Source organism: Pipistrellus kuhlii, unplaced genomic scaffold (assembly GCF_014108245.1).
Source record: "Pipistrellus kuhlii isolate mPipKuh1 unplaced genomic scaffold, mPipKuh1.p scaffold_m20_p_2, whole genome shotgun sequence".
Taxonomy (NCBI): Eukaryota; Metazoa; Chordata; class Mammalia; order Chiroptera; family Vespertilionidae; genus Pipistrellus; species Pipistrellus kuhlii.
The window spans coordinates 14,075,483-14,103,238 of NW_023425515.1; the positions used below are offsets into that span (position 1 = coordinate 14,075,483).

The 27,756-nt window shown below is 39.9% G+C and overlaps 1 protein-coding gene across 28 annotated transcripts in view; it reads left to right on the top strand.

Annotated features, from left to right (window-relative positions):
- The window catches only part of MBNL1 (muscleblind like splicing regulator 1), a 193,568-nt gene that overhangs the window by 21,759 nt on the left and 144,053 nt on the right, over positions 1–27,756 (top strand). For 25 of the 28 annotated variants that reach the window (XR_004989292.1, XR_004989293.1, XM_036445924.1 and 22 more), the window contains exon 1: positions 2,403–2,528. The exons of 2 other annotated variants lie outside the window; for them this stretch is intronic. The gene's annotated coding sequence lies outside the window, so the exon portion shown is untranslated. Of the gene's footprint in view, positions 1–2,402; positions 2,529–3,211; positions 3,309–27,756 lie in introns of those variants that run through there. One more of the 28 variants, XM_045583603.1, reaches the window with a different exon arrangement.

Sequence of the window (27,756 nt, forward strand, 5' to 3'; positions counted from 1 at the left end):
CAGTTTTCAGAGTCAAGCTGAGATTCCTGGGCTAACGGCGGACCTACTCTTAGCTCATGTCCTGCCACTCCCCAGCTCTGATCCTCCTATTACTTCTAACAGGCAGGTCACTTGTATTGGCCATGCTCTTTTTCTTTTCTTTTTAAAAAAATATTTTATTGATTTTTTTTACAGAGAGAAAGAGAGAGGGATAGAGAGTTAGAAACATCAATGAGAAAGAATCATCGATCAGCTGCCTCTTGCACACCCCCCACTGGGAATGTGCCTACAACCAAGGTACATGCCCTTGACCAGAATCGAACCTGGGATCTTTCAGTCCACAGGCCAAGGCTCTATCCACTGAGCCAAACCGGTTTTGGCTAGCCATACTCTTTTCTCCATTTGACCAGGCCTCAACTCCCTTTTCATTTTGCTAATTTCTACACACTTGCTTGTGTGTGTGTGTGTGTTTTTTTAAATCCTCACCCATCTGAGGATATTTTTCCATTGATTTTTAGAGAGAGTGGAAGAGAGGGAAAGACAGGGAGAAATACTGATGTGAGAGAAACATTGATTGGTTACCTCCTGCACAAGCCCTGACCAGGCCCCCGCCAGAAGGAGCCTGCAACTGAGGTACTTGCCCTTGACCAGAATCAAACCCGGGACCCTTCAGTCTACAGGCCAGTGCTCTATCCAGTGAGCCAAATGGTAGGCTCTACACACCATTCAAGTAACTTCTCAGGAGCCTGCTGGGTTTGACTCTTTCCCAGGAGAGGTATCATCCTTGAGGGTAGGGACTGACTCTCTTATCATCAGCTCTGCATCTCTGGGATGGCAGGCGCCATCGTTGTTGAAATAAATGCGGAGTAAGAAGGAAGTCCTCATAGCTATTCATGGGCAGGTAGGGGATGTCCACCCAGATTCTCTGAGAAAGTGCCAGTGTCCTTTGGCATTCGCTCCCATGGCATGTTAATAATGGGGAGATGTTAATAATGAACACCAAGAAGGGGCACCATTTAATTAATTATCTCATCAGCTCTGGAAGGGAGCAGTGTGCAATATTAACTCAGTGTTTCCTGGACCTAGCCAAGGGCCGAGAACTCAAGCTTACTAACGCCTCTGGAATTATTTCTGTCCTTGAGCACATTTCCTGCTTTTTTTCCTGCGGCTTCTTCCCCGGGCCCCACCCTCTTTAACACAACTTCACAGCAAGTCGTAGGAAGAACGCGGAACCATAGTTCCATCTGGCTCCAAACTGTGTTCAAACACGAAGCCAGTGTTTTTCATTAGAATCACCGAACAAGTTATCAACATTCCTCAGATCCAGAGAAAATTCTACCCCCAAATTTCCAACACTTGATCACACCACGTTGCGTCTAGGATTCTTTCCATTCAAAGTGAGGCCAAGTTAACATCTTTATAACACCCAGCGAATTATGATTTTGGGGCTGTGGTTCCTTTTGCGCCAGCAACAATATGACTTGCTTGCCTTGGGATATTCCAGCATTTCAGAAAATCAAATAACGCAGCGTGGGCAAGAAAGGGGGCTTTTCTACATTCCAAAAAATTATATTTACAAATCAGATGGGAAGCGAAGGAGCCTGTGTTTGTGCTAGTGTGACCATCCGCCTGCCTGCCTGAGGAATTCCAAAACTGCGGACACCCTGTTACTCGAGATAGATACTCATCAGAGGTCGGCCTTGCAGATGTTTTTCCCCCTCCTGCGGGCCATCCAGGTTCAAAAACACCCTGTGGTGCATTTTTTAAGGCTGCAGCCCTATCTGATCCCACGGTGATACCCTCATCAGAACCTCACCTTCAGTCTAACCTTGGGGAAGGGTGGTGGGAGAGACTCTCTTCCCAAGACCCTCCCCACCCCCATCCATCCGGGCGTCTGTAGAAAACAAACAGATGCGTCCGTCCAAGAAGGAGCCCAAAAGTCCTAGGAACAAGCCCCGTTGGCACCCCAACGGGAAGGTTCTCGTGTTGGGACGTAGGCGATGGAAGATACCACCGGGCGGCTGCGGGGATGCAGCTCGCCAGCGCCGGCCCGGGATCGGCTGGCTTCCCTCCCGCACCCCGCGCCCACCCGCCCGCCCGCCGGGAGCCAGCACTCCCCGCCGCGGACTCTGCGGGGTCGAGGGGCGCCCGATCGGCCGGTTTGGGGGGAGATCGGGGGAGGGCGGGGGGCAGAGCTGGGCGCCGGGAGGCGGAAAGTTGCAGCCTTTTCGCCCGCGCCGCGTGCGATCCGGGCCCGGGAGAGAGTCCGCCCCGGGCTTCCTGGCGGGGCTGGGCGGGCGGCGGGGGAGGGGCCGCGCAGCGGCGGCGGAAACCCGAGCTCGGCGATAAGAGGCTGCAGGGCGGCGACATGCAACCGTCCTCCCCCTGCAGCTGAGTGAGCCGCGGCGCGCACCATGCTGCCGCCCTGACCGGCCGCCGCCAAGTTCAGTGTCTCCGCCGCCGCGGGCCCCTCTCTTGCCATCCGGACTCCCACAATGCCCTGGGCACTCGCGGGCAGGCGGGCTGCGTGTGAACAGAACATGTGAGAGGTGAGTTTCCACGTCCCCGGGTCGCCTGCGCTGGGCTGGCTGGCTGCCGGGCGGCTCGGCATTGTCTGGCCGCGGCTCTCGGGGCTGGAGGAGGAGGGGGACGTGCCGGGAGGCTGGGGGGGGGGGTGGGTGGGCCCGCACTGGCTCCGCCGGGGCTGGTCCCCGATCGCACCATCTAGGAGGTCGCAGAGGCAGCAGCCCCGTCCCCGGGCAATGCGGACACTGTCAGAGCTCAGCCAGCTTCCAACTTGGCAGCCTAGAGAGAGGAGAGAGAGAGAGAGAGAGAGAGAGAGAGAGAGAGAGAGAGAGAGAGAGAGAGAGAGAGAGGAATAAACAGGTGCGTGCAAGTGTACTTGCAACTTAATGACCTTCGTGGAGGGTTGTGGGGTGCAGCGAGCCCATCCGATGGGAGCCACCGCCGTGGCTCCCCCCAGAGACCCCCCGCCTCCCGGCCCCCAGGGCTGCCCCTCCAGCCCGGTCTGCGTCTGGGCCGAGTGCGTGCACGCAAAGGTTAATTCTCTGCCTGCTTACCCCTAAATTACGCACGACATGTTTAGCTGGGCTTCCTTATATGGCGAGCGCCGTATTTCAGGCCAGTTTGCCTTTTGGCCAAGTTTACGGGGCGGAAGACGCCCTGCCCGGCGCCCGGCCCCCGCCCCCCGCCCCCCGCCGTCGGCTCGCGGTGCGTCACCCACGGCGGCTCCCAAAGTGAGTGCCGCGCTCTGCTCCCGGGCGGAGCCGCAGTGGGTGGATGGAAGGGTTTCCTTGAAAGGTGGAAAGGTAGGAAAAGTAGTTAGTCCTTGGGTTCAGGTTGGTAGACAAAAGCGGGACGAATAGGTACAGCGCTCCCCTCTCCCCCGATTTTCCGATTTTTCTTTCTTTCTCTTTCTCTTTCTTTCCAATTCTTTTCTCTATTCTTTCCAATTCTTCTCTCTTCTCTTCTTTTCTCTTTTCTTTTCTTTTTGCTTTTCTTTCCTTCTTCTTCTTTTTTTTTAACGGAGCCGGAATCTGTCATTGGTAGTCATGTGTCATGTGAGGATACTTTGATTCCGGAGCCTGTAACATGAGCAGGTACACGGTGGAGCTTGCGCCGGCCCCGCACTCAGCACTTTGCAAGTCCAGGGGTGTTGCCAGAAACATATGCAATTGTGTTTCCAAGTCTCTCCCCCTCCCGGGGGCCCGGGAGCCCGGGAGCCCGTGCAGCTGCCGTGTGTGTGTGTGTGTGTGTGTGTGTGTGTGTGTGTGTGTGTGTGTGTCTGTGACGTGTTTCCGTGGAGTGGGCTTCCCTGGGACAGAGGCTGAGCCAGGAGCTGCCCGCGAGGTTAAGGCCCCAGCCTTGGCTCTGCGGGCCCATGTGCCCAGGGCAGCAGGCACAGGCACAGGCACAGGCCAAGGGCAGGCAAACTCTGCCCTGTTCGGAGGGATTGCCGCACCAAATTCATACTCTGGGGAGAAAAGTCGTGATGGATCTGCAGGCCCTCTGCAGCGGGCTCTGGAATGCTGCCCCGGTGCCCACGGGGCGGTGTGCCACCCTCCCGGGTTTGGACGCAGCGCCTGTGGGTGCAGGGGGGGGGGGCTGCGGCAGGGGGGCTTTATCGCCTAACAGTCCCACACCAGCATGCGGTCCGCACTCCACCTTATCTCTGTGTGGGTTCCCGAGAGCCTTGGTGGGTCTCCTTGGCCTTGCTGAGATAAAACACTATCGCCCAGACAAGTTGAAATGAAAGTTGAGGAGCGTGGAATGCGTCCTAAGAGTCTTTCGTTCAAAATGTAGAAGGTCCGAGGGGTAGTGACAGCCAGAGGCATGGAATATTATCATTTGGTAGCTGGAGAAAGCACATCTTTGTTGTCACTTGTATCTTTGCTTTATTAAAAGTTGGTGGCAAGCACAGCTCAAAACAGCTTTTTGGTTTTTGTTTGTTTTTTTTATTATTAGGAAGCTACAGTGGCCTGATTTTTGTCTGTGTTCTGTATTTGCATGGGAGTGGACGTCTGTTTGCTGACTGTGTTAGAACTTCACCCAAGATGTAGACGTTTTTTCATTTTATTTGTTTCATGGGGATTGGGGGGGGGGGGGTTCCTTCTCTGAGGACTACAAAAGTTGCCTTTTGTGCTGGAGGGAACAGGTCGGGTCAGCACCAGAAAACCTGTTCACCCATCCATCTGCCTATAATTACACTAGCATCGGAGACACAATCATCAGGTCTTATTATCACGGAGAGACGCAGACACCCTCCCATGTGCTTAGCTGAAGTTTCCGCCTCGTGTCTCTGAGAACAAACTCATGTGCAGACACCACAGCAAGTGAGATGCTCCTCTCCGCGGCAGCTATGCCAACAGAGAATCCAAAATGGTTCAGAGTGGGAGATCTCATTGCGTGTGTTTACATTTCCACGTTGGAAGCAAACTTAGGCTCCGAGTTGAATTCATTAGATCTTGATTCCAACATTCTGTTCTTCCTCTGGGCACAGAATTCCTATGCGGTGAAGTACTGGGTTCTGTTCCAGAAAATGAACAGAATATCCCAAGGGATCTCCTGGGGGAAGGGGCGGGGGAAGGAGAGCAAAGGGCGAAACTGTAATTCTCATCGAGGAAGGGAGTGTTGTTGCTTCATTATATAAAATTTCCTTTCCTCCTTGTAAGCAAAACGAAACTGTCCTTGCATTTATCATTGTCACCATACATTAGGCCTGCTTTAGATGTATCTATTTATGGAAACAGAGAGAGAATAGCCTGGCTGCACCTTCTGGCCTTCTGCTTTGTTAGAAGATGCTCAGATGAGAGTGCATTTTAGATCTTGGTTTAGAAGAAGCTGAAAAGAATAGGCTCTTATACTTTAAGAAAGAGAGTATGGGCCATAGATATGTGGGCCTGGGGAGTGAAAGAAGGAAGTGAGAGACATTTACTTACATGTCTCGCTCAGTATATAAAATCCTAACAGCAATACCGATCATCCAGGATGTTTACACAAGATTTTAAAGTGTGTGGTCCGTTATGCCACAAAGCGTAATCTTACCACCAGTCTCGAATGTCCAGTATAGTAGCCACTGGCCACGTATGGCTGTTGAGCACTTGAAATTTGGCCGGTGTGGATTGAGATTGACTCTTAAATGTAAAATACATACTGGATTTTGAAAATGTTGTACGAAGGGAAGAATATAAAACATCTGATGGATATTTTTATATTGATCATAATATTTTGGATATATTTGTTTCAATAGAGTAGATTATCAGATAATTTCACCTGTGGTTTTTTTTAACTTTATTTTTAATATGTTTTATTGATTTTTAAATATATTTTATTGATATATTTTTAATATATTTTATTGGAGAGGGATAGAGAGTTAAAAACAGCTATGAAAGCGAAACATCAGTCAGATGCTTCCTGCACAACCCTTACTGGGGATGTGCCTGCAACCAAGGTACATACCCTTGACCAGAATTGAAACTGGGACCCTTCAGTCCGCAGGCTGACACTCTATCCACTGAACCAAGCACTTTAGGGCTTTTTAGCTTTTTAAATGTGGCTATTAGAAAACTTAAAATAACAGATGAGGCTTGCATTACATTTCTGCTGTTCTAGAATAAAAGTAGAGAGCAGTACTCTGGGAGAAAGCCTACAGAGCTTGCTGGTCAATACACAGTAAAGTGAACTATTTTTTTCTCTCAAGCTAATGCAGTTTAGTATCTGTAGACATTCCTCATTATTCTTATCCATTGTAACCAAAACTTGAGAAAACACACCACCTAACATCTATTTTTATTCCCTCAAAACTACTGTTTAGTTTAGAGACTTAATGGCGAGGTAGTAATAGCACAGAAAAGACTTATAATTAGGGGATGAGTGTTAACACCTCTCAAAGGCCAGAATAGAGTATGATTGCTACTTAGGAACATTTAGAGACACTATAGTTATCATTGTCCCAAAGTTACCAAACATGAACGAGTCTCTCACATTTATTTTAGAACAGAGCTTTTGGTAAATAACAGTTATCTTCAATTGCTTAATATGTATTTTCCTTTGCTATGACTTTCTTTCCTTGGGAAATTAAAAACACCAAAGAGATCCAAACTCTTGACCAAAGGTTAACCAAAGATTAATGAATTCACGGGGATGCGGAAGTTGCATCTGTAGGGAAGAGGGTACTATTGTGTGGAATGCTAGGAAAGGTAAAAATAGGTTTCTGCCGCAATGTTATGGGCCTTGAAGCATTTCTATACACAGAGAGGTATCTTTATAATTTGAACACGGCCTTGAAAAATCATCTGACTGGTAAACAAAGCACAATGCCATAGGTCCTGGAAGCATTCCTTTGAGATATTTTCATAACCGAAGTGCATTTTGCTATGCGCAGTGAGAGTTAGGCTGACAACAAAACAAAACAGCACAAAACAAAAAAAACAACCACACAGTTCTCTTCTAGCTATCTAAAGTATGCTTACTTTTATTTCCTTGAAGCTGGTTGTCATCTTGAGTCTGTCCCCCACTGTAAGCAAGAGCTGCCATTAGTGTTCAACACATGTTTGGAGCGTGAGGAAACCAGGATCCCATGAACACTGAAGATCGTTTCTGATGAGTCATGACGCATGCTCATTAATGATTGGAGAATTAATGATTGCAAAGCAGAGGATTCAAGGAGAGCTACTGACATATGACATTCCATGTTTCCGGACATAGTTTGTGTATTTAGTTTTGAAGTAGGGAAATTGATTTGTTTACGGTTATTTTTCATATAAAAATACACATTCCTGTAAGCATTACATCTATACCCTTGGAGAAACACTCAGCAAATACATGGTGACTGTTTTCTACATACTATTAATTAGATTTTTTAATGATTCCAGTAGATCTCTTTGAGATAATTATTCATGTTTAAAAATTGTATTTGAGCCTGGATTTCCGATATCTGCGATAATGATACATGCACGTTTTGTCTGTTTCTATCTTATCTGATTATAAGAGAGCATTACTTTTACAGTGACCTTTCAGTGCTCTATGGGTTAAATAACTCTCATAGAAGTAGAAAGATAGTCTGGAGTGGGTGGTGGGAGTCAAGTTAAGTGATAGAAAGAATAGGAGGGCACAGGGCCTGCTGGAGGGAAAAGTTGTGGGGAAAAGCTGGGAGCCATTGACTGAACTTGCCACACTCCGTATTCTCCAATCCAAGACTCCTGTTGCTATTTCTGCTTACTAAACTTTAGTTTCAAAATGCCTGTGAAGAGGTGCATCCATTCCTATAAACACTGTACTTGTACACGTTTTGTTCTGCAAGCCGGTCTTTGTTGCAGAACAGGTATTACCAAAAATGACCACCAGGGGATCATATGTTTTGAAAAGTGCAGTACTGTATACATGTAGGAGAGACACAATACTATTGACATTTTAAATTATTCTATCTTTATGTATTTATTGCATTTCTGTCTGTATCTTGAAATGAGTAATAGAGTTTGGTGTGGGGAGGGGCACAGACAACCTCATAATGGATAGATTTTATTTTACCCCTGGGGATGTACCCGAAACCAAAGTACATGTCCTTGATCGGAACCGAACCTGGGACATTTCAGTCTATAGGCTGATGCTCTATCCACTGAGCCAAACCAGTTTCAGCATGTTTTAGCACATTTTATAGAGGAAGAAAAGGACACAAAATGACAAGCTTTTAATCCATAAGATGTAGCAACTGATTAGATGTAGACATTAAAAGTGATGGGAGGTATACAAATCATTTAAAACTATAGTAAGATTTACTAAAACTTCATTCACATTCTTTCTTTAAACTCGAATGTTATCTGTGGTCATCATATTGTTACTTGTGAGACCTTTTATTTTTTAAAATAATTATGTTTTAAAATACCAGCAAGAGAAACCCACTTCAAATTATGTTTTATCAGAAACAAAAGCTTACATAGAAGATATATATTAAATTCTTAAAATGTTTCATTTTGTATCAGGCTCCTTTAAAGCACAGGATCTGACTATAGAAGATTGCCACAGTTCCACAGTAAGCCTAACTTCGCCTGTAGGCGTAGATTGCTATTTGCTAGGAAATGCCTCCTGGTTGGCAGGCAGTCCTGGTCTCACTAAGGTTCATGCCGAGCACCAGTGTGACCTAGGCTCAGCGATGGACCAGGTGGCAGGGAGAGACATGATAAAACCAGATTGCAATGTACTCAATGTGCTTGATGTTTATACCTCTCGGGCCTTGCTATTTTAGGGGAGGTGTTAGTATAACTGTGCTCTTCTTTTTCCTGGACAACAAGATGATCTACATATGGGAATAAATAAGCTATTACATTGAGTTCACAGTCACCTGGAGTTGTGAAGACAGCTAAATTTCAAGGAGAATAGAAGGCTGTATAGGACACTCACAGGCCTTTTTACTTAAGGTCATTACATGCTTTTGCAAGTATATGGCTTAAACATATAAGTAGAAAATATCATAGCAATTATAGCTTATGTTATATTATGTTTAATATACATAGAGAGCCGAAACCAGTTTGGCTCAGTGGATAGAGTGTCGGTCTGTGGACTGAAAGGTCCCGGGTTTGATTCTGGTCATGGGCATGTACCTTGGTTGTGGGCATAACCCCAGTAGGGGGTGTGCAAGAGGCAGCTGATCGATGATTCTCTCTCATCAATGTTTCTAACTCTCTATCCCTCTCTCTTCCTCTCTGTAAAAAAATTAATAAAATATATTTAAAAAAATTATATATATACATGGAGAAATTCCCATGAAATCAAGGCATTTGAAGAAAAGATTTATCACTTATTGCGTATTTAAATGGTCTATATGTACAAAATATAATTTAAATATTATCTGTTTATATATCTTTATGTTTACATAGAGTCAGAGAAAATAATTATCAATAGTGCTTTATTTCACCTTTTATTTTGACTTGGAACATGTCTTTTTCTGTTATTAGACATTTCCTCCCCTTATCTGGATTTTGCTTTGTACTATAAAGATATGGTAAAAACCTGTTTTTGATATTAAGGTAATATTTAGAAAATGTTCATCTTAAACTAACTAATATTAAATATGAAGTATTAAAATGAAAACTTCTTCTTTGCCTCTGTGTTCAAGATAAATTTTACTTCAAATTATTTTCTAGCCATTATTTGAGTTTCAGTGCTCAGATGTCTGGGGGAAAGCTGCATTGTCAACTTAATGGCATTTACTTAAGGTATTTGGTTTTAAATACCCCATCCAGAGGACTCGGAAGAGTTTGGATGGGCATAGCAAAAGTGAATAATAGGGAATACAAGCAAGTCTTTGATCTAGGTATAGAAACTCTCTGAGGTATTGTATTACCTTTCTAAAAAAAATAATTTGAAATGTCCAGAACAATAATTGAGCCTACTGGTAAAATACATACAAATAGAATTCTGCATACTCCTTTCTGAGGAACCATATTTAGTGATAACTGCATGTGAGGAACGACTTTGTCAGAGAAATACAGTTTTGAGGGTTGGATTTTTAAAATAAATATTGTTTTGGGAGCAATTAATATGGGAAGAAATTGTGTCTGTTTGTCAGTAACGAAGTATAAAGTTTAACTGCTGAGGTCTTTTCACTTAGTACGTTATTTTACGAAGTTTAACAATGAGGTGATGTAGGCAAGTCACTTCATCTGTCATGTTCTGCTCAACAGTTAATTAGCAAACCTATTTTGAGCACCTGTTTAGAGTAAGTAAAGGAAGAATCACATAGTTTATATTCTTTGACATGTAACTGGCTTATAATTGGGGAGAAAGATGAGGAATTGACATATAATTGGCATGTAGTTGTTGAGAAAGACGAGGAAAGTTATCAGTATAATCGGGCATTGTTGCTGTACGATTGAAAACCAAAGAAGGACCGTTGAAGAAGGAAGCCTCTGTGGACCTGCATGGTCAGGGCATGCTGTGTGGCAGAGGTGACACCTGACATAGGTAGGAAGATTACAGAGTCTTCAGAATATGAAGAGAAACAGCATGGACAGGGGGAAATAATGAGGCTATTATTTGAGCATCTTCTTTGCAGGAGACATTGTTGGCTTACATTCTTTTGGGAAACAATCTCAACATGGTGCTAAACAATTGAGGAACAGACCTGTGTGGCAGGAACCTTCATCCTCTTTTTAAAAAAATATATATTTTATTGATTTTTTACAGAGAGGAAGGGAGAGGGACAGAGAGCTAGAAACATCGATGAGAGAGAAACATAGACCAGCTGCCTCCTACACAGCCCCCACTGGGGATGTGCCTGCAACCAATATATAAGCCCTTGACCGGAATCGAACCTGGGACTCTTCAGTCCACAGACTGACGCTGTATCCATTGAGCCAAACAGGTTTCGGAGGAACCTTCATCCTCTTGATAGAGATAAGGAAACTGAGGCTCAGAGAATGTCCAAATTCACAGAGCTGGTGAGCAGCCCCACTGAATGGCAGCCGGGTCATTTCTCACTAAAAACAAACAAAACAAAAAAAACAGCATTCTTTATTTTCCCTACAGAGTGAATGCGGTATAGTTATGATCCAGTAGTTTCAAAACTTCACTCATACAACATCGGGCCCAAGTCAGGAAGGTATACATTTAATGTAATACAAATAAAATTTTGTCTTAAAGCATTAAGGATGGATTAGAAATGGCATGTCGTTTGACAAATGCGTACACTCATTTCTTTGCTTTATAAAAACAAAACAACACACTAGACTCCTGTGTTCAGCAGCTAGGATAAGGCTTACAGTAGTGTGACAATTGCATTTGGCCATTTGGGATCCTTTTCAGAGGAAGCCTTGCGAAGTTCCAGAAGATAATGTACTTTCTCACCACTAATGGAATGTCATACAGTTTTCACCAAGAAACAACGGGGCTGACTTCGGAGTGCATGCTAAATTCATTTGTCATCCTCACGTGGCCATTTTATGCTTTCCTGTTGCATCACTTTCACACACTGGCCTGTGCTCTCTGCCACAAATGGCAAAGCTTATGACTCAAGAAGATAATCTGTGCATGGAAGACTGGCTTGGCCGGAGACACGGCATTTTTCTAACAAATTCCCCTCTCCCTACAGTTATGTAGAACACATACCAAGTAAAATTGTCTATTGTTTAGAGAAGGACGATGGGAGAATCGTATGCCACTGCTTTTGGCCTCGGAGGAAAACACTCTTATGGAGTGGATAGTTATTGATTGGGTGTCATTTAGAGGACGGAGAGCTGAGTGGGATGTGCCCAGTGCTCAGAGAAGCTTCCTGTGCAGTGATTGAAATGTTCACAAGAGACGTACGGGCAAAACAAAGTGGGCACGAAGAGCCAAGAATAGGCTGCTCGTGGGCAGAGCGTGGAATTTTCCAGAAACCGGCAGACAGACACACAAACGCTTTCTGTACTTTGTTAAGAGAGAAGACCACATCCACTCATAACTTATTAAAGTCTAGCCTTGAAGACATTTGTTTTTTCTGTTTGAGGATTTGGTAAGTAAGCAGGATCCAAACACAGTGTCACCCCAGACAAAACAGGGGAGATTAATTTATTTCTGCTGCTGGCATCTTGGACAAAGGTGGTTCCTATAATTTATCGGAAGCTTCTTTGTGCTCACTCCCGGTGAGATGAAAACACGCAGTCCTGCCAGTCAAGTTTCGGAGCCTGCAACTTTTATGTTCACCGAAGAGAGAAATCCATACGCGAGAGGGGAGCTGTATTTCTCTTGAATGACAAAGGGTTTTAGATGTGCACACGATGCTCTTTTGCCTCTGGCTTTTCTTCATGGGCAGGAAATAAAGCTGTACTCTGTGTGCTGGTGTCCAAACTCCCAAACTGTGACGGTGCAACGGTGCGTGTCCTGTAAGACCCCATTCAGCTGTGCAGCGTCCGGCCTGTTCCTTGTGTCCAGGACTTAATCTGCATTCTAGGTTAGAAGAGTGAGTAGTGTTCTTGTATCACTCCCTGTGATTCAGTTATACTCATCAACGCTCATGGAAAGCCCACTGCCTACAAAAGTTGATGATCACACATCAACTGAATTTTTTAAGAGAGATGAAGGCTCAAGTTGTGCTTTTCTAAAGTGTGTGGCCTAAAGGATAAGTGAGTCTTCTTTTCATTGTTTCATTCATGGTGAAACAATGAAAAGAAGACAAGAGTCACTAAAGACCAGACCGTGAGCCATCATCATAATGATAAAAATAGCTGTGTATCGATGAAAGCCCTTTGGCTCAGTGGTAGAGCGTCAGACTACGCACTGAAAGGTCCCAGGTTCGATTCCGGTCAAGGGCATGTACCTTGGTTGCAGGCACATTCCCAGTAGGGGGCGTGCAAGAGGCAGCTGATGGATGATTCTCTCTCATCGATGTTTCTGACTATCCCTCTCTCTTCCTCTCTGTAAAAAAAATCAATAAAATATATTAAAAAAATAGCTTTGTATCTGATAGGAACTTATTCTTTCAGCTAAGTGACCGTGTCTAGCCCACAGGTGAGAATACGGAGGCACCTCAAGGTTAAAGTCAGTTAATTTGCCCAAGGTCAAATAGCAAGGTACTCGGAGTGCTGAGGTCTCAAGCCCAGCAGATTGGCTGTTTGTCTCCCTGAGTATGATACAAATGAAGTACACGATTGCAAGGAGTATATAGATTTGAGGTCTAATCCAGGTTCGTTTTAGAAAGACTGCACGAAGGAGAGAAAACGTGAAAGGCACTGTGGCCATAAAAGGGCAGAAGGTGGAACAGACTGTGAAACTCCACTGGCCTGGAAGGGAGGGCCGTATCAAATGGCCTTATCTGCCGCTGTGGTTTGCGCACCTAATACCCTCTGCCCCGGCACTTGCCAAGATCAGCAAAATCTACTTTTAGACTCAAAATCATTACCACCTGTGCGGCTCTGATGTCACTCGTGAATGACATAGCACTCTGCCAGTTGCTCAAGGGGATGGCGTTAGGTTGTACATCGTAGGACATATCTTGAATCCAAAAAGAGAGTTGCAAATGCTCCTCTGATTTATTCAACTGCATTATTGGAAGCATGAGGGCAATCGAATTCATTTCTCTCATCATTGGAAAATAGAAACCTGTGGCCAACAATAACATAATCAAACCTGTCATTGAGAATTGACATACACTTGGAGATTTCTGATGATGTTTTCTCACTTTCTTTCCAAACTCTAGTGGAGTAATGAGAGCATGTCTGTGTGTGTGTCAGGTGAGCATATTATGTGTCATGTCTTCTATGCATTGTACATGTGTATTCCGTGAAGGATTATGAAGTAGTACATAAGTTATAGCTAAGAATGGAACACAGTAAATATACGAAGTGAAGGAACACATTCACCAACTAGTGTGAGTTTGTAAATTTGTTTTGAAATATTGTTTAATATAATTTTGTGGTTCTCTGGAATGATTACAAGTCAGGTTTGTGAACTTGCAATATGCCGCAGATGCTAAGTAGAAACAAAAGACACTCTGATATACAAGCATAAATTTAAATATATTACTACTCTGTAATAGTTATTAAGGTTTGAGATCACTTGATAGTTAGCATTATTAAGAAACTTAATCTGTGTCTTAATGAGTTGATTTTCATTGCCATTTTCTTCCATTGATATTAAACTTTAACCTGTTCACATAGCAACAGGTTTGTTTGTTAATGGCCTGACGTTAATGGATTTAAAAAATAGCTTCCTGTCATGTACTAAGAATTCTCCTGCATATTTTTTTTCTCCTGCATAATATTTAAAAGAAATACTCCTTGCAGATGTACTAATTCTGGGGGAAGAAAATTAAGCACCTGTATTCCAGTTCACTGGTTCTCTGATAAATGAAGTATAATTAAGCATGTAGATTCTGCAACATTTGCTTAAATATTAATTTGGGTTCTTTTATATTCTAGGCACTGTGCTAGGCATTGAATATATAATAGTTAACACAAACAGATGCAATTATAGAGGCACAATTATAAAATGTAGACATCTCTCAAACTTGAAATTGGCCATTGCAGAAATAATGACATTCTTGCAATTCTTGTTGCCACAACATTTAAATACTCTTTTCAGTAATTAAAAGAAATATTAATTCTAGAAGTCAGCAAATATTTATCCTAACGCCTCTATTCAAGGCAGGCTTACTGTGTATAGGCAAAGTATGTTCATGTAGAAGCGCCATTGTAGGCTGTCTGCTTTCCAATCTAGCAAGAGGCGTAGTATCAAAGAAAAATTCAGGAGTAGAAAATCAGCTTTGAGTGGCAGCACAACGCTGCGAGTTTAAAAGGTCAGGCTAGTACAGGAGGCTCCAGTTTTGCCACTCGGTATCGAGCAGAAAGCTGTGACAGCCAGGGCTGATACAGCTGAAAATATCTGCAGCCTTGGAAGCTTGCGCATTTCAGAAGGTCATTTTGGCATTAGAGTAAGAACAGGGATTCGCAGGGAAGGTCGAACTGGACAGCCGGGCAAGGAGATAGGTTGCTGAACCCAACCATGGTACATACCTTTCAGAGCAATCAATTGTACATATCTGTAGTGGGGTCTCTTAGTTCTACATGGTCCTCTTTCACAGAGGAATTTTATAACAAATGGACATCACTTGGGTGAATTTTAACGTCTCTTTTCTCTTCTGAAACTTGGCTTTGCATCTATAACCTTACCTGGTACCAGGGCAAAGGCGGATTAATTTTATTTATGCATGATGTATGCTTCATCCAAAAAGGATCTGAAGTCGGCTTACCCCAGACAAGAGCTCATAAAAGGGGACTGTAAAGAAGAGACATAACAAATCAATTAGAAGGAAAAGAGATGAAACGAGTACTTGAGATGAAATTGAGCACTAAATCTATCTCTTCAGCTTTCTGGCAACCAAAGCAAAAGGAAGTAGAAGGATCCTGAGTTTATTTAGTAAGATCTCCTCCTATCCCATATATAGCCTTATTCTTAGCTCTTAGGGTATTTGGTGAAATAGTCTGACTCTGCCCTTGAGTGAAATCTTGGCGTGGATGTATTCCAGTTAATGAAGAAGTGAAAGCAGAATTCTTAATGACTTGTGTCCAGACCCAAATCCCAGGTCTGTCTCCTGCCGTCCAGTGTCATATGGGTGCTCTAAACAGACCAATTCCCCAGAGTTCACATTCTATGCTTTTCCATATCCTGCCTTTGCTCTCAGGATATGGAAAACATCACATGTGATATTTTTACCCTCTGGGTTGCCATTTCTTTTTGTCTATATCCAGATGAGACTCACTCATCCTTCTGGGCCTACCTCAGATGTGTTTTCCATTGTGAAACCACCCCTGACATCTGTCTCTAACTTACCAAGCTTTATTATCTCTGCTGTATACTTCTCCCTTTTTTTAATGTACAGTTATTTGTGGGTTGGTTTTTACATTCCAGATTAAGCAGTAAATTCTTCAAAGTTGGATCCACATCTCACTCCTGTGTCTAGGCTACAAAAGAGAGGGATGTCAATAAACTATTAATATAATCAATACATATTTTATTTAGGTACTAGAGGTCCGATGTATTAAATTCCTGCAAGAATAGGCTTTCCTTCCCCTGGCTGCCAGCACCAGCTTCCCTCCGACCACCCTCAGGCACTCAGGCCTGAGCTGGCTTCTCTCTGGCCCTGGCTTTGTCCAGAAGGACTTCAGGAATGATGTTCAGAAGGACATCTGGTCTAATTAGCATATTACCCTTTTATTATTATAGATTATTTATTTTTAATGAATATGTTCATCCACTTAAGGTTATTGCCTGTGTTGGATGTACTAGTATGCATTTGGATTGCAAGAAAACAATTATTTTTCTAGAGTAGTAGGGAAGAAAGAAAGAACAACAAAAAAACCCATGAAGCACAATTAGAACAACATTTGCAATTTTTTTCAAAGGAGATCTTTTGAGGCAATAGAACTGGGATTGCATTTTTTTTTTTTTCTTTTGACTTTGGGCTTTCTTATTAGAAAGGAATTCAATATTTACCATTTCTCTGTCATAAGGCAACTAATATACTAGTGAAAGAGAACAGGTTTGGTACATGTAAAAGAAAAGTATCATTTATGCCATTTTTTCAAACCCTGAGTGCTTTCTTCCTAATAACTTTTCTATTTTTTTTTTAATATATTTTATTGATTTTGTACAGAGAGGAAGGGAGAGAGATAGTTAGAAACATCAATGGGAGAGAGTCATCGATCAGCTGCCTCTTGCACACCCCCTACTGGTGATATGCCCGCAACCAAGGTACATGCCCTTGACCGGAAACGAACCCGGGGCCCTTCAGTCCCCAAGCCGATGCTCTATCCATTGAGCCAAACCGGTCTCGGCGGTTTTTAACAGCTGTCAAAAATCTGACTTTACATGGCTTAGATAAGAAGTGTTCCAGACAGCTATTCCATCTCTTTACTGCTTTTCAGATACTGTTTTAGTGGCTGATATAGGTCAGCCTTAATGTATGCATACTTATTTAACATACACTTGAGTTTTATACTTTCAGAGCAAAATTCCATTTTCCTTATGCGGGTTCCTGCTGATACAATTTGAACTCCTCTAATGAAAGCTCTGAAGAAAATGTAGGCTCTTCTTGCTCAGAAGGCAAACAAAAATGAAATCATGCTCAAAGACAACCTTGAAATCACTTATTAAGTAGAACCCTGTGTTGTATTAATTACTGAATTAAAACTGATTAACAGTCTTAACTAGGAAGAAACTGATAGGCATAGTGTATAATTTTCACATCTCTAAGTATATATCATTAGTGTCCAGTGCGTACTCCACAGACGTACAAAGACAATAACATCCAACTCTCAACTCCATAGAGGGATCATCTTATAGCCTTAAGAATCTCTACGCAAGGCTTTCTCCTTCACTGACATCTCAGAGCAAACCACGTGATGGAGTTGGGCCACTGCATCATCTCCTGCTCCACCCCCAATTTCTGGTTTTCGGCTTCTACTATATTTGTAGTCATTCTTATTTCCACAAAATTTGGCATTGAGTTGTCAGCATGTGTGGTGAATTAAATTTTAGATTTGAATCAGAAGACTTGATTTGGGGCCACAAGTCTTCCCTTTAATTACCTTAGGGGACTTTGGTGAGTTGGTCACTTAAGCATGCGAGCCTGAGTTTATTTGTTCACAGGTGGGCAAGATGATAGAACCATCACTTGGAGGTGTGAGTAGCAAGTGGCAAAATTCAGGTGAAGGAAATTGTATACCAAAATATAAAATATTATCTGCTAGTGTTGAACAAAAACAGAATATATGAGTTCTGGGGGAAAATAAAATTTTTTACTTGGTTCCTCCAGTAGAAACTTTTTTTAATTAAAAAACCAGAGGAACACCTTGCAGATTTTATACATAAATCAGAAAGAAATGTAGCACAAGCCCGCTTCTCAAAAGTTAATCTCTGAAAGGGTTATTACTTAATGAAGGAGCATAGTTTGTAGTTTTATCTAAAATAAAGTGATATTTATTGTGAGAAGATTAAAGCATTTTTTACGTCTCCCTTCCCACTATTAATAATGTTTAACACTTGAATTTAAATAAAAAGCTATATTTTAGTTATATGTGAAGAACATGATTTGACTAATTTCTGTTAAAGTTATTTTTATTCTTTCAATCATACACATATACACAAACATCTGTACATATCTACATAGCTACACATATAATAATCCTTATTTAATATTTTATCTATTAACAATGATTTATCATATTGTAGTGATATGCTTAATTGTTTTTTCATCTTTTTGAAAAATAACTATACTATTATAAATTATTATTATAAATATGAAATAAGGAGTTGGAATATCACCATCTCTAAAGTATTTATTTTATGTATATGTGTTTATATATAAACTAGAGGCCCGATGCACAAAATTCATGCAAGATTAGGCCTTCCTTCCCCTGGCTTCTGGCACCGGCTTCCCTCTGGCACCCGGGACCAGGGCTTCCATAGAAGCCCTGGCTTCATCTGGAAGGTCATCTGGAAGGATGTGCAGAAGGACGTCTGGTCTAATTAGCATATTATACTTTTATTATTATAGATGGTGCATTTGACATTGAAATATAGTAGAGACTTTAAAAAAAATATTTTTATTTATTTTTTTTAACAGAGAGGAAGGTAGAGGGACAGAGAGTTAGAAACATCGATGAGAGAGAGACATCCATCAGCTGACTCCTGCACTTTCCCCACTGGGGATGTGCCCGCAACCAAGGTACATGCCTTTGACCGGAATCGAACCCGGGACCTTTCAGTCCACAGGCCAAGGCTCTATCCACTGAGCCAAACCGGTTTTGGCTGAAATATAGTAGAGATTTTTAAAAAATTGATTTTAAAGAGAGAGGAAGAGAGAGGGAAAGAGAGAAACATCAATCAGCTGCCTCTTGTAATCCAACCAGCAATTTGGGCATGTGCCTTGTTAGGGAATAAAACCAGCGATCTTTCAGAGTATGGAAAATACTCAACCAGCTGAGCCACACACTATCCAGGGCAATAGAAGGTTTTAAGATTGCTTTGTGATCTCTCTTTGAATTTATCCAGTTTAATCCTTCAGATATACTGGCGGGAGGTGGGGGGATTCATTTTACAAAGTATATTTTTGCATGCTAACTGGGAGTGAACTGTTGTTGAGCAGGACTATAACATAAGTGGTTTGAGACATGAAGAGTAATATGATATGGTGAGTAGTATCTTAGACTGATGTCGAGGGGCAGACATGGCATGGTGCCTGATTTAAAATAATACTTTAAAGAGTGAATTTAATATAACTTTGCACAACATGTTGCTGCTATGTCCGTTTTCTATCGAGTTGATGTAATATAATGAAAAGGCATGCTCCCAAATCTCCAACTAGCCATCTTTTCAGGACATAGATTGGGTTTTTAGAAAATTATTGGGTAGAAATGTAATAAATTATTGCTGGTGGGAGTAATATTTTAGCGTCAGTGGATTATGATTGCCAACATTTAATGGAATTAAGAATAATCTAGGGAGTTTGGTTAAAATGGTCGTTAGCCTCAGTAGGTCTAGGATAGGTCCCAGGAATATATATTTTTAACAGTCTTTCCCCTCTGACTGTTCAGAGAGTTGAAGATTCTTTCTGGAGCATTTATATCCCAGAACAAAAACGGTTGCTATTGATAAACTGTTGGTGGTCACTGGGTTTTTTAGCCAGCTACCAATGCATTGTGACTTACCTTGGAAAGTTAGTTATTGCTCTTTAAGTGCTTACAGTGCTGGTGGGGACACATAGACCCTTATTGACTGTCGCATTAGAAGGGTGCAGTTGGCTCTTTGGACTTCCTCATGTGTTACAGCTTCTCGGATTGTACACAACATTAGGAACAATTAATTAAGAAAGGGCTGTTCTTTTTCTACTTAGCCAAGGAGCCAGACCGTAAGCTGCCGTGTCAGTTTGCTCATTGTGTGTTCAATACATTTACTCTTTTGGAAAGTACACCATCCTACAAATACAATCTTTGATCTCATCTCCTGAGAAGTGTGATTTTATTTATACTCTTGCTAACGTGCTAAAATCACATTGACATAATAAAAACATCGGGCCTACCCACACGTTGCCAACCAAGCACCTTACATCTTCTGAGGAAAATCCAGTTTCAAGTACTTCTTTATTCTCTGAACTGTTTTTAATAATTGGAAAAAAAAGAACTGTTTGAAGAGGGCTAAGTGAAGGGAGATTATTTTCTTTTCTAACAGGGCATATGTCTATTGGCAAAAGTCAGCCAAAAGCATATACCTGTCTTGGTTCTTTTCATTGGAAGTACATGGCACTTCAGGAGAACACTCCAGTCCAGGGTCAGAAATGACGCAAGAGGAGATCTAGCCCCAGGGGAAAGGACCACGGGGGCAGGGGTGGAGGGTGGTGGGTGGGAGAATGTTCTTGGGCCTCTGTGAGTTCACCACTTTTATTGTGCTTAGCTAGTTTGATAAAGCCTTGCATTATTTATAGCTGTTGTCAGAAGCCATTTCCTTTAGTCAATTAGTGTCTAAAAAAAGGAGGGAGTGGAGTAGGATATTTTCTGACATTAGTAGAAATAATGTGTAAAAAACGTATCCCCTTAATCATTAGATATTGTGCTGTCAGAGATTTTTCCAAATAAAACAAGCCCTGCAGACTATTAACTACACATTTTGTTATTATTAATAAGAATAGTAAGTTACATATTGTATGTTTTGATACACTGTCACCCCCAACATTTACTGGTATTCAAGCTTTCAGCCCCTGTTCTTTGGCAGGGAATTACAAAATTTACATATTATGATTGTTTTAGGAATGAAATTATTTATTTTGAAATAACAGGAGTGGAAAAACTGATTTTACAAATGTTTCCATTGATTAGTTGCCATGTAAGGGCTAACGGTTCAAAATATTTTGCAAAATACAATGACAAGCCTTTTGTTCAGTTTGCAGGAAAAAGGACATATGTCTTTTGCCCATTCCCACAATAGAAATTTACAATCTAGATTTAGGGGTAGTATCATTTTGAGATCTAACATAAATTTAACGGACATTGAAAAGCATTTTAGTCCTTGTTGGTAGAAGTACATTTTAGTAAACTTTTCTGGGGAAGAAATTTATTATTCTAGTTCAAAGTTAATATATGCAATACGCTATGTTCAAAGTATTTATATCATTAAAACCACTCAAATGTAAGCATAGTTGGTTAATACAATTGCAGCCCGGCTTAAAATAATGAAAATTGGCATTAACATAGGTCACCACTAGTAAAAAATGGACATATAGTGGAGTAATACGTAGTTGTTAAACAGTATTTATGTTGATATATTTCTATTAACAAAGAAAGGTCATTAATATATGCTATAGAAAGCAAGTTTCAGAACAATATGCTTAGTATATTTCCATTGTTTCTGTAGAATGATAAACCATGTGTATATGTGTAGGTAAATGAATAGGGAACGGACTAAACACATCATACTAATAATAGTTGTTACTCTTGGGTTGAGAGGGTTCTGATTTGGCAGTAGACAGGGGGGAAATTCAGTTTGACTTCCAATAAAACCCTTCTGTTTGTTTTAAATTTATTGTAGTGAAAACATTTATTTAGCAATGTCTAAGTCTACAAAAGGAGGAAGAGACGGAGAGAAGGAGAGGGAGGGCGGGAAGGAAAGAGGGATAGAGGGAGGAAGGGAAAAAGGAAGGAAAAAGATGTGGCATTAATGTATGCAATTTATATAAATTATTTGCTAGGGATTTCTGTTCATCATTTGACCTTCTATTTTACCATTTCTTCCATTATTATTTACTAATATATCTATATAGGAAATAGCTTTTTAATTTATACCTAAGCTTAATACATAAAAAAACAGAACTATAGTTAAGAGCACAAATTGTTCATTATTTAACTTTGAAATAATTCAGGTTATTGTGGTCACTGAAGATGTGAAAGTCTAGATATGTAAAGAGAAAATAGGCTCAAAATTTAAATAGACACTGTTTGGTTGAAATTTTAATTTGCTCTTGAGCCTTTACATTTCTAATATGAGATCTTTTACTTTCACACTGTTAATCACACCACATGTTAGGTTTTTATTTTATTTTACAACTCGTGGCATTTTCTTGTATGTTTGCAAAGTTACTGGGAATGAATGACTCACAGATTCAAGTTCTGCATTATTGTTCAATTTATATATAATGAGATTTCAGTTCTTAAATTTGTTAGATATTCAAGGAATTCCAGTTGAGACACCATGTGGTAAACTATTTATGTATAGATATAAATTTAGTTATCATGGAGACGGATTATCTTTTTATGCAGTTAATCTTATCTTTTCAGATTTGTAGAACCTCCCAGTATGTTTTTCTTTTTTATAAATGAAGCCTTATAAGAAATATCAAGATGGGCACAAACAAAATATGCCTCCTTGTTACCAACCTTTTAAAAAAATAGTTAATTATTGAGAGTATTGTTACCACCTTTTAAAGAACTGCAGGGTTGACTTTTGAAATTTTATGCTTCTGCAAAATACAATCTGAAGTGCAGGGTTATTCTATAGCAATTGCAATAATATCAGCATAATTGGTTGTTTTTCAACATCTCAGACCTAGTTAAATATGTAATTTCTGTAGAACCTTCCCAAAAGGATACTTATGCTTCAATGAAGTGAAAATTATAGTTGTCAAAGCATATCTTTGTTTGTAACTTATCTTCATCCTTTAAACCAGGGAAAAACAACTGGGTCTTGACTCACTATTAGGAGAAACAATTCTTGTTTGTATGTAAGGATATGTGAATTTGTGAATTTTTTTTTTTTAAAGCTCAAGATAAACTGAGATTCTCATATTTTATTGTTATTGGAATAAATTCAGTTGATATTTCTATGTTATTAAGAGGTCTTTTGATATTGGTCAAAAAGGTAATCTTTAAGATAAAACATATCAATCAATAGAAATATCTATAGGATTCTAAAGTTAAATTGTGTAACAACTTTGTGGCTTGAATATTTGTAAGCTTTTCAATAAAAGCTACATATGTGAGATTATAGGGACTTTTACTGATTAAATGGAAGGAGGAAATGTTTATGCACTGTGTTGTGTTATGGGAAATCCACTAATTAACTTAATTAGGATATATTGAAGTAATACCATACTACATTCATAACTGGTTTCATTTAATGTATTCTGAAGAGTAATTATTTTAGAACTTTATTTAACTACAAACAGATTTTTTATATACTTTTCTCATAATGATTAATAATTAAGCAACATATTTTGAGCACTCTTTAGTAGAAATAAGCCAATGAAAATTCCTAGATTGAAATTACTGTTAGATTTTTTTTATCAGACATCTGGAAATTCAAGATTTATCTATTTTAAGATCAAGCTTTTAAACTCAGATGTAGTTGATAGCATTGAGGGCTATTGCCACATTAGATGTTTAGGAGTTCTGGAAAATATGGCAACAATGATGATCTGGTCCCAGGAGAGATATGCTTTATATCTTGGCCTGAATTCGAAAATTTCTTTACATGTTGAGTTTATAATTTATCTCAATCGAGCATGCTCAAATGGAAAACAGGGATAAGTTAATAATGGAGATCTTGTGAGAATGGTATCTGTCTTGGAAGAAAAGTTGGAACAGTGGAGCAAAGAGCTACACATGCAGCTAATTTCAGTGATGTACAGGTCCATGGGAACATTTTCCCAATTCTCTCATTAATCAATGTCACTCTTATTTTTGAGTTGTGCAATAACGTTATTAGGGAAGCATAGATGATTTTGCTGTCATTTCTCAGGCAATGAAGGTCACATTTAGAAATGTTTTAGGCAGTGATACCACTATTTGCAGTAAGAAGCTAGGTGATACTGTTCAGAAGTTGTAAAGGTTGAAATTTAAAAGAAAGATTTTGGCACTTAGTTACCTTGCCAAATAAAATATAACTCATTTAAGTAAACTATAGACTTAATTGCATTGGGAATAACGATATCTCAATGTATTGCATCCTATTTAATGTTCACAGTTTCGTTATACTAATTTCACATTTAGATTCAGTTGGGTCAATGTACCAATCTTCCTGAAAATTGCTAGGATGCTGATATTTGTTTTTTTTTTTTTTTTACCATGTAGGTCCTTAGCACGTACTAGCATTCTTAATTTTGTTGTATTCTGTATTCTGATTATTAAATGATTTGGACAGACTACCGAGTGCATACAAAATAACTTTTTTTGTGTAATAAATAAATATAATACTAAGTGGGATTAATGTTTCCTGTAGACAAATGATAAAGTAGTATGTGCCGTGTTAATTTATTATACTTTCTCATTTCTAGAATAAAAGAGAAATACTTAAAGGCTTCCTGTTTGAATATCATCAGAAAAAAAAAAAAAAAAGCAAATGTTCTCTTCTTTTGCCAGAATTGAAGACTGATTCTGTCAGAAATTCACAGATAATTGTTTAAATGGTTCTAAGTTTCAAAGCCACATGTTTGCAGTTATTCTGTGGATTAAAAAAAAAAAAATCTTTCATTGGCTTCACAATTAAGGAGGAATATAAATATGGCTCAATATTTATTTCATTGCCTCATATTCTTTCAAATGAGTGGGGTTTGATGCTGGTTTCCTTAAGTTATAAAGGTGGTGTTGCCAGTGTCTTAAATTGTGTATCTATGGCCCAGACATGGTAACTGGTAGAAAATTCTGATGAACTAGTAGTATTCAGATATACAGAAGAAAAATTCAATTGTATTACAAATACTCATTGTTGGCTGACTCTGGACCAGGCACTGATTTGATGCTGGCTCTGTCTTGGAGAACTAACCTGGCAACTGCCCGCTGTCCGGAGTGTACATTTTATGGCAAAGGTAGATGATAAGCAGGGAGTGAGATAGGTACATTATATTATGCCAACTACTAACAAGTTCTGTGAAATAAAATTAAAGCTAGGAAGGGTCTGGCAAGTCTGGGCTGGTGTTGAAGGTTGGATATTTTGTAAAAATATAAATTTGCTGGGGAACATTGGTTAATGACCTAATTTTCAGGTATATAGTGTTATGATATATCATCTGTATGTTGATATATACACATATATAACATCATATATCTGTATATATGACATGTCATCTCTATGTTTTATGATATATCATCTGTATGTTGCATTGTGTCCTTAGTACCCATGGTCTAGACTACTTCTGTCTCCATTCCCTCAATCCTGTTGTGTGTATCTTCACCCTTCCCTCAATCCTGTTGTGTGTATCTCTGTGGGCTTGCTTTGTTCTTTGCTTTTTGTTCTATATTTCACACAAGAGTGAAATATTGTTGTTGACCTTTCCATCTGACTTATTTCACTTAGTGCAATACTCTCAAGGTTCACCCATGTTGTCACAACAGGCAATATTTTATTTTTTATGGCTAAGTAATATTCCTTTGTGTGCATATGTATATATATATGTATATATATTAAAAATAGTTTTATTCTTATTTTTTTGAGAAGCCTTCATATTGCTTTGCGTAGGGGTTGCACTAATTTATATTTCTACCAGCAGTGTACAAGGGTTCCCTTTTCTCCACATCCTCTCTTGCACTGTTATTTCTTGTCTCATTGATAACAGCCATATAGCAGGTGTGAAGGGATGTCTCATTATGGTTTTAATTTTGCATTTCCCTTATAGCTAGTGAAGTTGAGCATCTTTTCATATACCTATTGGCCATCTTTATGTCTTCTTGTGAGAAGTAGACACTTCTCTCTTCAAATCCTCTGGTTGAATACTTTTGGTAGTGAAAAGCTTCTAGGAAAATGACTTTGCAATGGGAATTGGATAAAGGCCTATTTAGGTACAAAGCTTGTGACCTGGTATACAAAATGCAGTGAGCCCTTGTGATACATTTATCTTCTAATGACCTTAAAGCCTTTTAAATTTTGCCTGGTAGAGGAATTGATTCAAAATTAACTTTTAATCATTGTCTAAGTAGAGGCTTCATGTTTATTTTGTCTTAACTATAAGTACTTAGGGACCATAATCATTTTCTAACGTGAGTGCGGCTTGATTAGCTGCTTTTGGAATTCTGATGTTTGGTGATAGTGAGTGAATCTCTAATGTTCTTTCCTTATTTCTCCAATAAGGGACCATTTGATGATTAGGGAATCAGACTATCAGAATTTTAAAGGAAAGCCTTGACAGACCTTAGATTACTTATTTGAGTTGGTAAATAGACTTTCTTTCCTTGGCAGAGACTTGTCACCCATAGCACCTTGCGGTGTGTCTACCAGCAGGCCACCCTGACATGCCATTCCAGAGGATGACCTTATTTTCACAGAAGTATTTCTAAAGCCAGTCATTTGCATATCTCCTTTACAATTTTCCCCCCAATCTATTTACTTAGCCTTATTCTTTACATTCTTTTTGTGAAAACTTAGTTGTTTGTAAGTTATAATGCCTGTGTAATCACAGGCTTGATGGGTTAGTGTTAGCATTCCAGTGCTTCTGTTAAAAGTATGTTGTTTCTGTATCACTTAAAATTTCAATAGGGTGCTTACCCCTCTCTGAGAAACGTTGACCTCAGCTTTTTGTTACGTAGACTTTAATACTGCTGAAGACTGCATTAACTCATTTGGACCAGAGTTTTTGCCATATAATAAATAACAGCTCTGTTACTCTATTTAGGAACTTAGCAAGCAGAGAAATAGCTGTACAGCCTCTGGAAATGTTTAGTGGGTTGTATACTGAAATTTCTGTTAATATTTGGGATGAACCCTGGGCAAAACAGTTCATGAGCTAACATATGACTGTTTCCAAATAAATTTACTGATTTATTATCTCTTTATTTACTTACTAACTTTATTTAGTCATGTATTAAATAATTACTAAAGTAATGCATTGCTAATTATGGACTTGTTGGGTGAGAAATTACGGTTTGGGGCAAGGGTCTCCATATCTGTCCTCCCCAAATATACATGGTGAAGTTGGATATCTCTTCCAGTTTGATAAAAATTGCCTTTGCAAATAAGAAAAAAACCCTCAAATAATTACTCAGTTCACTTCCTCAATGTGTAACCTATTTCAGAAACCAAAAGCTATTAAAAAAAAGTCCCCAAAATTCCCAACTATCCACCCTGAGAAGTAATAGGACAAACCACCTATCATTTGGTTCAGAAGAACTAGAATGATTAGTAAACACATGTGAGTAAGAAATTTTATGTTGCTCATGGAAGCCATCCAGTTCTCCAAGGTAGCATTTTATTCTCATACCTTGTAACTGTCTATCCTCTATTGAAGTATGCAGGTATTTTTACATAGATATTTATATGAAGACACCCACTGTCAGTTTAATGCTAACATTTATCAATTACTATGAGTCATTATAAAAAAAAAAATTATCCCTGCCGAAACCCGTTTGGCTCAGTGGATAGAACATCAGTCTATGGACAGAAAAGTCCCAGATTCAATTCCGGTCAAGGGCATGTAACTTGGTTGTGGGCACATCACCAGTAGGGGGTGTGCAGGAGGCAGCTGGTTGATGCTTCTCTCTCATCGATGTTTCTAGTCTCTATCCCTTTCCCTTTCTCTCTGTAAAAAAAAAAAAAAAAAAAAAAAAAATCAATAATATATATTTTAAAAAATTATCCCTGAACCTTTTTTTGACTTTCTTTCCTCTATTTTTACATTTTATTTCCCCCCTCATATCTTAAAGTAAAAAATAAAAGTGATTTCTGGTATCACCCAAGGAGAAATTGTTTTTTGGTGCTTGTGGCAGAAAATGCTTGCTTGTTTGTACAATAGAACAAGTCACATAA